Source organism: Colius striatus, chromosome 9, assembly GCF_028858725.1.
Source record: "Colius striatus isolate bColStr4 chromosome 9, bColStr4.1.hap1, whole genome shotgun sequence".
NCBI classification, from domain to species: Eukaryota; Metazoa; Chordata; class Aves; order Coliiformes; family Coliidae; genus Colius; species Colius striatus.
In genome coordinates, this window is record NC_084767.1 from 5,230,229 (window position 1) to 5,244,143 (window position 13,915).

Genomic DNA, 13,915 nt, shown 5'->3' on the forward strand with positions numbered 1-13,915 from the left:
AGTTTTTCTGGGGTTTTTGTTGCATAAGATGATTTGACTTCCGTACAAACACAGTCATTTTGACAGCCTTGGAGAAAAGTGGAAAAAGGCTGAATCTCTTTTGGCACAAAACAAATACACTCGGAGATCGTTTTGCTGTAGTTTTGTTTTACTGTGCCTACGCTTGATTTTGGTGCAGAGCAGCAGTAAGGTGAATCCCCCAGTCATCCCCACACGTGGTGTATCATTTCAGATCACACAGCACTTAACAAGGAGACTCATGAACTACATTCTTCTTGGAAGATGTCAAACCAGCAGCTCTACACCTTTCACTCTGCACAGTGAGGACTAAAGGTTTGGAAGCATTCGCTCAAACCATGCGGCTTCCACGTTCAGGCATGGAGGGGAAATTCAGGCAGGGAGACTTGGCTAAATCTAATCCAAAGCAACACCCATGCTTAGAGTGGTGATGTAGGGGCCTCAGTACCATCTGCTTTGATCTGCTCCTGTTGTGTCAAAGCTAGAACAGACATAGTTTGTGTGTGCAGAAGTCACCTGGGAGTCCTTGGACTCTTGGCTTTTTGTGTACAAACCAGGCAGTTGGCTCTCAAAGAGCGTGGGTAGGTATGTAATAACTGCCCATGAAAACTGACAGGAGGTTCTGTGTGCCAAGTGCAGCACCTGCAGACCTCGCTGGAGCAATCCGGAGGGGCCCGGACAGGGAGGACTCTGCTTCTCTTGGACACTTGCTAGTGTAGGTTGCAAACATGCCACGCACAGGGAGTGAGCAATGGCCTTACTAGTCAGCTCACTACAGAGCACTCCATATAGCCAGGAATGAAGTAAAGCTTTCCATTGGCATACCAGTCCTTCCTTATGTTGTAGCAGCTAAATCTGACTCCTTTACATTGCTTGGAGCACAAGTGACTCAAATCTACACCAGTCCTGAATGGCACGGTTGACCATTCTTGTGCATTTTCCCTTCTTTGACTTACCTCTCTCCCTCCCTCTCATTGCTATGGATGCTGCATGGCTGGGCTGCCTCAATTTTAGCTGTCTAGGCACCACAGAAGACTCTTTGTGATGCAGCTGTGCAAGTCTCCCACCACACTGGAGCTGCAGGAGGCTCAAATGCTTTATTCAGTTACCTGCTCAGAGATGCTCTGCTGACGCAGTTTGAAAACCACTGTCTCAAGCTTTTTGAAGGAGCTTTTGGCACAGGCAGGCTCTGGTGTAGTTTACAGCAGTGCAACAGGTTGGGAAGTTGCAGTTACTAATTGAGAGGGAGTCTGGACATTTCTCAGAAGCTGCAAACTGATTTCATGTGCTGGCTGATGTTTCCATTGGGAAAGCATCCTGCTATGACATGCCAAATACTGAGTGCACAATCATGTTTGGAGCACCTTTTAAAGTCTTTCTGTTAGCATTTAAACCCCAAGAGGCTTTGCTCTGGGCCTCGAGGACTAGGTTGCTTTCCAGTTCTCACACTAAGCTCTTTGGAGGTCTGTAGGCAAATCCTCAAGGCTGATTGATTCTCCCCAGTGTGACAACTGGAGTCTCATACAAGCTCCAGCGGTAGCAGTCCTTGTCACTCTTCAAGTCCCTGCCTGGCATTCAGAGCCAGGACTGGGTGAGTACAGCTGTGATTCTGGTGCCTGGAGCTTTCCTCATCTTCTTGGGCAGTAAGTCCCTGCCATTTGACTGGGTACTTCTGAGCGTGGTCAAAGCTGTTCAGTGTACTTCACGCTGTGTGAAAGTTTCTTGCTTCCTCAGGTGCTGGGCAGAGCCTGTTACACTCTTGAGAAATAAGCATTTGAAAAAACATCATGAGAATGTTCAGTGCAAGTAAATGGCTTTTCTATGAGCCTTTTTGTTGCAGCTGTTGGTGAAGGCAGACTGCCTTTGCTAAATCAACTATGGAGAAACAATGTATTATTTGAGTTTGTCACAACAGTAATTGCTTTTTACTTTTAAGCTGAGCCCCTAAAACTGCTGAGTTTTAGATTGATGTTAATTGCTACCAAACTTGGCTTTATCAGCTTCTGTTTTCTCAGTTTGTTGCTGAAGGTATTTTTGTGGCTCAAAGTGCTCTGAAACACAGAGCCCTCCAGCAGTACTGTGTGTGGTTCATTAATCTTGTCTTGACTTTGAGAAATGAGAAGCAAGGTGAGGGAACAAGCAATCAAATTAGGTGAATTAGTTGTGTTTGTTTGAAAGGAAAGAAAATATTCCATTATTTAACCCAGCTGCTGTTCCCAAAGGCCTCATGCAGAGGTGTAGTGAACACTATTTCTGACAACAGACCTTCTCCATGAGATGCCTTCTTGAGTCAAGTTGTGTCTTGGAGGGAGTCCCAGGTTCTGGAGCCTTGTTGGGGTGAGTCTTAGATTCTGGAGCCTTGCTGTGTTGGCCCAAGAGACTCTTTTCTTTGTGGACCACGAGAACTGATTTTGTTGATGGCTGCCTGTGGCACAGATTCGTTATGTAAAGCTGATACCCTGTCAGGATGGCCCACTGCAGAAAGAGGCAGAAGAGGTCTTAGGTCTCCTCTTCCCATCCAAACCTGGGGGGAAGCAGGAGCAATAGTCAGTAGTGGGAGGGAGAGGGATCCAAAGGGCTCCATCCCTGAAGCCCCAGAAATAGCTAAGGGATATGCTAGGAGAGGAGTCAGTGCGTGCCCTCAGTCCCTCTGCTCCCCTTCCCTAGGACACTGGCAGCCAACAGTGAGGACTGAGGGAGCCAAGCACTGAGCTGTGAAGTAAGGCAGGGAGAAAACAGGACTGAGAGCAGAGGTGGCTGTTTGGACAAAGGGGAGGCTGTGCTGAGGGGTTGGAACAAAATAAATGTCTGATTTAATGACTCTAAGTGCAGAAAACGGAAGACTTTTGGAAAGAGCTTGTGCTCTGAATGCCCTGCCAGTGGGGATTCACAGAAAGCAAACAGCTTAAGATTCCTCCAGCAGGTTTACAGTGAAAGTGTTTATTCTTATATATACACAAGCTCTTTTCAAAAGCTCTCAAGCTTTTACACTTTGAGTCATTAAATCATTGTTTATCTCAACCTCTTTGATCACATTTCTGTTTAGGTGAGAAATAGCAGGCTAAAATGTCATTTAACAGGTCAGGATAGGCCTGGAGAACTCTTCTTTCTGAGGGAAAATGAGCTCTAGTCCTCCTGTAATACCTACAGCATCCATCCAGGAAGGTATTTGTTCATGCATTTCTATGGAGACAGACACACTGGTTGAGATTCTCTGCAGAGCCCTGTCTTCTCTGCCTATGTCCCCCAGGCAGGACTGAGGAGCAGGTAGATGAGAGCCAAGTGTTTCCATCACTTGCTGTACAGGTGTTGTTCCACAATGTCCTATTCCACTTGCTGAGCTGATGTGAATGAGTGCCCTTTCTCCTGAGGATAGTGACAGGCAGAACACACAGTGCCTGACAAGAACAAGGTAAAAGCCTACAGATCCCTTATGGAGCAAAACTTAACAGTATTGGTGTACATCAGCTGTAGATATGGCCATGTATAAGCTGTGCCGTTGAGCAAAATGAACCATTTTGTAAGTAGTCCATTTGAAAGAGGGCTGGTTTCTAGGTTTGGAGGTGTCTGTGGGTGCTAGGGTGGTTGGGCACAGCAGGGACACCTGAGTTGACAAGCTGGGAGCACTAGAGTGCATGGAGTATTTCTGCATCTGCAGCTGTAGACTTTGCAGAGCATTTTCCATCTACCAGCAGAGGGTACAAAGAACAGAGGCAAAGCCAGGAAGGCACAGGGATGCAAGACATAGTGCATAGAGGTTCACTTTCATATTTTTATCTTCCCAACCAAAACTCCTCAGTAGCCAAAAAAGCCCTGCAAAAGTTCTCTCTGCCAAGTGCTCCTTCCAGCCCAGGCACCGCTCAGCAGGAGCCATAGCTGTTATCAGCCTGGGTGCTTCTCATATTGTTCAACCTTTTCTCTCAGTTTCTAGGGAAACACTTTTATAGCACTATATTTATCAGAATGTCTTTCCAAACACCTCCGCCAACACTTAATTAAGGGAATTTTTAAGCCTGGCTCCAGCCTCTGCAAATTAATAGTGTGCTCACTTATGGCAACTGTGGAGAAAGTGAGACATGTACTCTCTGAAATAAGTTAGAGGGTGCAAATGCAGAGGGGCTGTTCCAGCATTTGTCTGCATGTGCTGAGCCCCCCTGGGAGGTGAGGCTGTCACACACTTCTGCCATGGTTCATTCTGCTTTTATCAGTGTGCCCTGAGGAATGTGCACAGACGAAAATGCCCTTGACAAAGAGCTAGCCCTTGAAAATTAACTTTTTATGGGTTTTCAGTGTATCCTTTCTTTAATTTCAATGCCTGTGCATGGAGTGGTGACTAGTGAGGATCTGCAGGAGGCTGTGGAAGGCTGTTAAAACAGTCCCAAAGCCTGGGATATCCTGGAACAGACCTGGCTCTAGGGCTTGGCAAAAATGAGAAGCTGCCCTAGAATGCAACACGTTGCCCAGAGCAAAAAAAATTGACTGGACCTTGCTGCCAACTTGTGCCCAGATCAGCTGCCTGGAAGGACAAGGCTGGAAGCTGTGGTGCCATTGCTTTCCAGGGCACCCTCATTGACTTTTCAGGACTGGCCCTCAGCATAAGGCTGGCAAAATTCAATTGCTGTCCATGTTTGGGATTTTTTTGAGCCAGCTGTGCTCAAAGGTTTGTGAATAAGGTATTAGGGTGTCTTGAGGGACAGGACTGCTGCAAAACTGGAGCTGTGTAGTAGACATGGGACTGGATTAGCTGTATAAGGGTTAGCAGAGAACTCCAAGTCATAGTGACAGAGCTGTATTTCCTTATAGAACAGACATGACATTGTGTGTTAGAACCAAAGCTGTAGGTGGAAATCTAATGGCTTTTGCTCTTCTCACTTCTCTTTGAAGAAGAGCAGGGAGTCCTGATGTCCTGGGTAGACATCTCTTGTGGAAATGCTGTCTGGGGCAGAGGGCTGTGGTGGCAAGAGCTGCACTGGTGGCTGTTAACTGCTCCAGACCCTGCTGCAGTGGTGTGTGCAGCTGCAGAACGAGCCAGTGACTGCTTGGGGAAAAAGCATTTCTACTGTCTCAGAAATGAAAGATGCCGCAAAACATTTTGTGCTGTTTGCTTGGCCGTGTGTGTAGGAACTGCTATCAGGTAGTATGAATGACTGTTGATAGACTATTACCCTGGAACAGAGTGCATCTACCAGGCAGATAAGAAATGTGCTTCTCTTTCTACCTAGTTCAGTCTTTCCGCTATTCATTTTGTCCTTACTGTACTGTGGCAATAAATCATCAGTGATGTGACTCTCAGACCTGGCAAACAGTCAGAGGTCTGAACCTCAGCTGCTGCCCGAACTTACTGTCTTGCCCCATCTGTTAACTGAGAACTGGCCATCAGTGTGCTCTGAGCAGGACCTTCTGCTTCCCAAAGTCAGAACATTAAGTGAAAGCAGCCGTTGTCTGAACACAGGCTTTGCCATCTGATGGACGGGAACCCCTGTGCAGACAAAGCTTTCAGGGAGCCTTGAGCTGTTGGGGGACAAATCCACTGTAGGGCACGTTATTTGATTTTTAAAAAGCTGAAAAAAAAAAAGAAGACAGAGAGAAAAAACCCAACTTGAGAAATGCTAAAAAAGTAGCAAAGAAACAGGTTTGTCCTCATCCCATGGGGAGCCAAAGTGCCATTAGTTCTGTGGACTACTGGGCCTCACATTTGCAAAAAGACTTGCAAAGAGGCAACTCCAGCTCTTGTGCTTGTACCCCCCTATGCAAACGAAGTAACTGATGAGCAAACTGCTCTGGCTTTTGGCACATGCATAGGAGGTGGGGAGGTGAAAGTCCTGCCTGTTGCAGGTGACTTCTTGCAGTTGATGCAGATTCTGTTGAGGTGTTGAAATCTTAGTATGGCCTTATGCAGCTTAAGCTCTTCCCAGGATATGATGCCTGGACTGCAGGGAGAATTTGATCTCTCACTTGCCAAATGCCCTTCCTCTTCCTCACAGTGAATCTGGAAACTTGAAATAAAAACTAAAAAAGCTAGCATCATTGCAGAAAAAACATTAGAAACAGGATATCACTGGAGAGGGATGCTGGGTCTGTGCTGATATACCTGTGGTAAGTGGACCAGCAGCCCAGCTTCTGACTGCACATTGGCATTGCTGTAAGCTCAGAGAGGAGTGAGGGAGAAAGAAAAGGGCTCTCCTTGCTGCTATTGAGGGGTGGGATGGGGTGAGCAGGATGTTGTTGAGTATTTGGCTATCCATGTGTTAATGGGTCAGAGTGAAGGAGAAAGAGTGAATTGAGCAGGGCCTTTTGCTTATGGGGCACATGAGCTCATACCCCCATGAGAGCTGAGGAAATGTGTCATGGCTGTTTAGGGGTCATGTCTGTCTGCTGTCACCCCTCCCTAGGCTGGGCACTTGTCTCATAGCTCATGTCTAACTATGGCTCTGTGTATGGGCATAGAGTGCACCTAAAAAATAGGCACAGATGTTTTACTTGCTTCTCCGGTGCTTGCAAAGCTTTAATGCCCCCAGTACCTTCTTGCTCATTTGCTGTGTGACTGTCCTAGCCTAATCCTTCCTGTGTGACTACTAGGGGGCTGCTCCCACAGGCTACGAGGCAGAAGTGAACACAGACTGCAGTGGTTATGGTGCTGGACAAGGGTATGTTGTGTTGACTCTGAGCTCTTTTGAAAGAAGTCAATTCCAGATGTCAAATGTGTGTGAACAGTTCACTTAATCCTCAATTCCCTAGTCTGGAAAATCACCCAAGCTTCCAGTTGGCTCCTAGAGCTCAGATGAGGGTTTTTTTCCCCATTTCTGTATCTTCAGACTTACATCTATTGTTATTTAAGTTCTGTTCAAGTTTACCTTAAAGGCCAGGACCTGAAAATACAAAGCCTACTTGTTACCAAAGCCTCCTTTCCACAGGGCTGTGGTAGGGGGCCAGCTAATTGCTCATAGTCAGTAGACTTGTCTGGAGGCCTGTACAAGGCTTATTCTTCTTGTGAACTTCCTGAGAGCTCTGAGGACTTACCTGAGAGGAGACTGTCGTCTACTCAACAGGGAGTGTAGCATGACAGTACATGAATGCAACAAAAGACAATTGGCAGGAAGGATCTGGTTCATGTTAATATACAAGTTCTCAAGACTGAGAGCTGAGTGGTGAGGAAGCTGCCCAAGAGCTGGGACGTGTTTCTGAGCAGGCTGAACTGGGGGCTTGGGTAGACTAGGGTAAGTAGAACGTGTCACAGGAGTTCAGATGGATTTGTAGTTACTTTTGTAAAGGAGACAGAGGGAGGCATGGGCTGTTTCCTTTGCAGCCTCTGCCAGAGAAACTTCTTTGGGTCTTGTGTATCAGGAGCCTCCTCCTTGCTGGTAGACATCCCTGGAAAATTAATAGACTGCTTTACTTAGTTGGGAAGTGACTGCTTTTGTGGTGTTTCCAGCCATGCTAGAGGGGAAGAATACGTAGTTTTTGCTCTGTTCCCAAGCAGCTGGAATAGATTTGGTCCCATTACTGCCATTATTTGCAATTTCTGTTTTTATGGGCCATAATGGGGATGTGGTTCTGAGGCAGAGCTGGCAGCTACAATGAAATTGGGGGTTTTATCTCTTTCAATTCAGCTACTGTTCACTATGTGTTCCTGAGCCCAGCAGATCTGGGTCTGGGCCAATGCAGACACCAGGTGTATCTGTATTGCTTGTACTTTTCCCTGGAAGCTACACTCAGAGCCCTTGTTGATTCTGTCTCCTTGCAGCATCACGAGGATCTGTTTAGAGTTTTTCTTAGTGACATACTGTTGAACAGAAGTTTTCACTGGAGCTCAAAGCTGTAAACTGATTCAGCTAACAGTCTCCCTCACCTGAAATGCCTGTCAGTTAGTAATGAAGTTTAGGTGACCAGAAAGTTAATCACAAAACAAACTAACTTCATGAACTCAAAGAATCATAAAATGGTTGGGGTTTGAAAGGGACCTTTAGAGATCATCCAGTGCAACCTCTCTGCAGAAGCAGGTCCACCTAGCTCAGGTCTCATAGGAACTCATTGTTAGTTAACATACAGTGCACCAGCTTTCCAGAAATGTCACTAATTAATGTTTCCAGTGCTTTGTAATTGACAGGTGCTTATTGCATTTGCACTAACCTTGCAGACCCCTAAGCAGAGAGTTTAAGCCCAATGGGATCATGATTCCCTGTTGACTCCAGGTTGGCAGACGGTTTCCCTGGAACAAATTACCCACAAAACCAAATGGTTGTTGTAGTGTGTTGTCTTGTTTTGGCCACACAATACTGCTGACATGCCTGGCCTTTCTTCCTTCATAGACTTTTAAACTCTCAAATTGATCCTGTGTTTCTGCTCTGGTTTATCAATTTAATCTCTCCAGACCTCTACTTGTTTCCAAGTAAGTCTGGGCAATAGGTTTTATTTCCAATAGGGTAATCAGTTTGTCATCCATTTTGATATGCATCTTCATGGCTTATTTTCTAGTCTAGATAAGTTATCTGGTGGTTGGTGCTGACTGTTGAAGCACACCACCATTTGAAGTGTCATTGTGGTGCTGCTGGCTTTATCTCTGTTTTCCTCTTGAGCTTTTATTTTATTCTTTCTCCCACTCACAGTTTTTGGACCAGTTTCCTCAGTCAATGTCAGGGGAAACTGCTTGTGGTACCCAGCATATCAATGGGTGTAGTTTATTTGCAAGTGGTCAGTTACCAAACTGAAACAGGTTTTGTAAATCAGCCTGCACTGAGATAGCTGGGAGAAGCAGCAGCTAGCTCCTAATTGTGGAATAAACTTGAAGTTCATAGAACCAGTGAGTGGGGAATCTGTACATGATGCCATCAAGAAACCTTTAGGTCCTTTCCCTCTTTTGTGGGGAAGGTCTCTCCTTTCATCTTGCTCTTTTCTTTGGGAATGGCTGTTTCTATGAATCTTTGTCAAGGGCTTCTGCAGATGAGCATGGTGAGGCATTCCTCCTGGAAGCTTTTGCACTTGTTAGCACAGCTGAACAAACAGTTTCAGAGCTTCTTAGACTGGCCTTGGACAAATGTGCTTGTAGTCACTCCTGGGTGGGATCTGGGTTGCATCTGAGCTGCACTAGCCATCTACAAATCAGTCCAGCTGTTTGCTTCTTCTCTGCTGTGCTGCTTGCCCAGGTTGACATCCTCTCTTTTTTACTTGAAACAAGAAATGTGATGAGGCTTTTGTGGAGAGTATTCAGAACATGCACTTAGCTGGGGGTGTAGAAAGAGGTTTAAATAAAGCAAGAAATTGAAGTGCTCTGTTCTTGAGTCAAGGACTTTCCATCTCCTTGCTTAGAAGGGACATATGTCTGGAGCCTAGAACCAACAGCAAGGTTCATATGAAATGAGCTGATGAGCATGGACTCTAGGGGAGAAGGTTTCTGGCTGATGCCTCTGGAATGACCTTCACCAAACTCTGGTCTTATGGTGAGGTTCAAATTGCAGTAGCAGAGTTGGAAATGCATGACATCTCAAGGATGACTTTTATCCCACTTGACTGATGTGTTTTGCGTCACTGTTTTGTGTCACTGGAGAGGGATTAAGGAGACACACCATTCTCTGGGGACACAAAGCCATCACTCAAATACTTCAAGGGGCACACATCTTGGGAGCTGAGCAGATGAACTCCACCATCCTGTGCCTTAAAAACACTCATTGGGACATACACTTTATGTTGTCTTCAAAAAGAAGTCAAAGTACTCCATGCTGTTGTGTAGTAGTAAGTGACCTGAGAAGTGGTTTCGTGTGACTCAGAGCCACACAAAGTGTCTGTGGGGTGTCTCAGATAAAATATGTTCCAGAAATCAATGTATTATCTTGTCTGTGCCAAGTTTTCCATTAGCAGGGGCAACAACAAGGAACTCATTCCTCTAGATTCTTGAAACTGGGAAACTATCCAGGAAATATTAGAAGTTAGACAGCCAATAACTGTATTTATCTTTTATTGTCTAAAGTGTAAACAAGCAGTGAGAAAAGTACACAGCCTGGATATGTTAATTTACAGCCTGATGCCAGGACTCTTCTGTTGGTCTTGACTAAATGCCTTGCATTTAACAGGATTTCCCTGACTGCAACTATTGCTTTGCAAAAGCAAAGTGGGACCTTCACACTTTTTGATTTGAAAGGTCTCATAACTCCAGGCTTTTGGCAAAGATGGAACAAATGTTTTCCCTGGTTTGACAATGAGAACTCTGTAGGAGAGTGCCAATGAAGACTAAGAACTGCCATTATGGTGTTGTGATGGTTATCTTTGGGGAAACAAATATATGGGGATAGGGCAGAACTTACTTTTTGTTGTTTATGGGAAGTTATGATAAGACAAGGAAATAAATGCTTGTAACCCAGAAGCAGGAGCTACCTTGAAGAGTAATGGGCTCTGCTCTGTGCACTCTAGTTATGCATTTGGTTATTGCAGGAGGTGTCACACAGATTTCTGTGAGAAATCTAGGCACCTGCAATACGTTTAGCATGAGTTTCAACCTTGATATTTCCAGCTTGCTCTTGTGCCAGAGGAGGTTATGTCACAGATCTGCATCAAGTTACTCCCAACTTCCAAACTGCTGAGATAAAGCTTGAGGTAGCTGGATGTGTGTGTGTAATGGTGATGTTGTTTGTGACTCTGTGAAGTCAGATATTTTGTACAATACACAAATTACAAGCGTTTTTGTTTGAAAGTACATGCTGGACTCTGTCTTCAACATTTATAGGATGTGGAAGTGAGATGAAGGACAATCTATGGGAATGCTGCTGGGAAATAAGGTGCTTCATTAAATCAGACCTCCTGAGCATGGCTGTGTTGTGTTTGTCATTTGAACATACAGCCTGCTCTGTTTAAGACTTCTCTATGACATGAAATAGGCAAGAGCCACCTACTTGGAAAACAGCAGATAAATCACATTATGAATACATAACATACACCAAAATTCACTTTTATTTTTGTCCTTCTTTCGTCATCTTTTGTTCTTCCTTAAACTGACATGTAGTTTGGTAGATGCAGGGGGCTTACATCCAAGGAGCAATTCTAATTAGGAACTGATTAGTACATTTCTGGTTAAAAGCATATTTGATCTTTGGTTTTATTCTGCATTTACAAAGAAGAATAAGCAACAGAACAAGAGGAAACAGCCTGAAGTTGCACCAGGGGAGGTTCAGGCTGGATTTTAGGGGGAATTTCTTTACTGAAAGGGTTGTCAGACATTGGAACGAGCTGCCCAGGGAGGTGCTGGAGTCATGGTCCCTGGAGGGCTTTCAGAGATGATTAGATGTTGTACTTAGGGAAATGGTCTAGTGGTTGATAGGGCTGAGACAAAGGCTGGACTCAATGAACTTAAAGATCTCTTCCAGCTGAAACAATTCTATGCTTCTGTGATTCCATGATTCTGCTGTACTTTGTGTGTGCTAAATTCCTTCTAAGCCAGAGATTTGGGTTTTTTTTCATAGTATAGTAGATAGGGTATTTGGTGGCTTCATTAAATAATAAGTAGACCCTGTGTAGCTGAGAGGTAGTGTAATGTTTATGTGAAAATAAGAGGGTAATATTTAACATGTGAAGGAGATATTGAGAGTAAAATCTGAAGACTTGAGAATGTGTTATGAGGAATAAAACATAATGCCAAGATCCTGCAAACTACAGGTAGATGTGTAGGACTGCAATTTGTGGTTGCTCAGGGTTTTGCACAAGAGCTCTCCTGCGGTAGCTGTGAGTGGATCTCAGACAAAGTAATTGCAGCAGCTGCCCCTCCTCCATGTAAATGCCTTGATCCTAACCTAATGTTAATTTCATACATTAATTTTAGCTTATATTGTAGGTGACAGTCTAATGGTTTTTAAGAACTGTGTTTTCATGCATCAGCCTTGCAGCAATACCCCTTCATATGTGGGTGTAAATTGTGTAACACTCAATCTGTTGCCTGGGAAAGAGCAGGGCCAGGGTTTCATCCTTCATTATATGAAAAGCAGAGATGGACTCGGCTGCTGAACTCACACCCAACTTCCCTGCAAGGAGAGAGGCCCGAAGGCTTGGGCAGTACCTGGAGACTTGCTGTGTCTGGGTTTGTTGCCTACCTCTGTTGCACATTTCCCATAGAACTGTGAAAGCTGCTGTCCCTCTCTTGAAGTCTCAGACCTTCATCTGTGTGAAGATCATGATAAAGCATCACATTGCTCAGGATCGGTTTTCAGCCCCAGATCCAATTTCCATCCAGACAAGTCAAGAGCTTCTGCTGGTGTAAGCTAAGGATATTGCATGGACGTTGCAACCTGATCTAGGTGAACCTGCTTCTGCAGTTGGGGTTGGACTAGATGATCTCTAAAGGTCCTTTCCAACCCCTACCATTCTATGATTCTGTGACCCACAGAAAGCTCATCTGTTTCTGGGTTTGTTACTTGGTGCCTGTCTGCCCAAATCTGGGCAGTCTCTAAGCCTGAAGTGAGTGCAGAGCTGCAGCCATTGCTCTGGCCCCAGTGTCTCCTGAGGTCCTGTAGCATCTGGCAGCTCCAGCACGTACCTGCTCCTGAAGGGGAGAGTGCTCCCAGCGTGTCCTGATTGACTGCACAGCCCACATGCAGCAATTTTAAAAACATTTCAATAGCCTGTCTTCTTTGCTTCATCTTAACAATTGATTTTAATCAGTATTATCAGCTGCTTAAAACACACGATTCTCTGAAGCACTACAGTGTTCAGCCTCCAGGAGATAGGTGGAGCAGAGTTGCAGGATCAGAGATGTTCTGTCCAGGAGGAGGTGACCTGAAGTCCTCATTCAACATCATTCATGATGTCCAGTGCAGGGCCACCAAGATGATCAGGGAACTGGAGCATCTTCCTTATGAGGAAAGGCTGCAGGAACTGGGGCTGTTCAGCCTGGAGGAGACTGAGGGGAGATCTCATTAATATTTACAAGTATATAAATGGTGGGTGTCAGGAGGTTGGGGCAGCACTTTTTTCTGTTGTGTCTGGCAACAGGTCAAGGGGTGATGGGATGAAGCTGGAACACAAAAAGTTCCATTTAGACATAAGGAAAAACTATTTCACTGTTCAGGTGAGGGAGCCCTGGCACAGGCTGCCCAGGGAGGGTGTGGAGGCTCCCTCCTTGGAGGTCTTCAAGACCCCCCGGACGTGTCCTGTGTGACCTGATCTAGGTGACCCTGCTTCTGCAGGGGGTTTGGACTGGATGATCTCTAAAGGTCCCTTCCCACCTCTACCATTCTACTACTGTATGATCCTAGTTGGGCTGCTGCTGTTTGCAGTAGCACGGTGTGTTTTCACACTATCAGTGGAAGCAATTTAGTTTGGAGAACATTTCTGAGGTTTGAGCCAGCACAAAAGGAGAAAACCCCATCCCATCCCATCCCATCCCATCCCATCCCATCCCATCCCATCCCATCCCATCCCTTCCCTTCCCTTCCCTTCCCTTCCCTTCCCTTCCCAGCAGCCCCACTGCCACTATTTGTTTGCTTTTAAAAAAATTAAAAATGCCTCAAATGAGCTAAACACATGACAGAGTTATTTTGATATGAGGAGTGCTGTTTATTTCTGGCTTGTCAATACTTTGATTAATTTCAATCTGTTTCTAAAACAGAAGTGAAGTACATAATTGATTTGAATCTGTTAAAAGTTGCCCTGCCATCTGCACAGTCTGAAGTGAAGCGGCACAGGCAGCATAGCATTTGAAGGCATTAAAAGAAATGATGTGCACTGGATTAATGCTGACTTGTGATTAATATTTTTAGGTGGCAGTGGAAAAGATGATGGTAACAGCTGGAAAGACATAGGTAAACGATATCTTCCCTATTGTCATGTTTCTATACTGAGACAGGCATTGTTAGATTTACTCATAAAATAACATATCTTGATTTTTAGGTGTTTAACACTCAGCCTCTGATTTTAT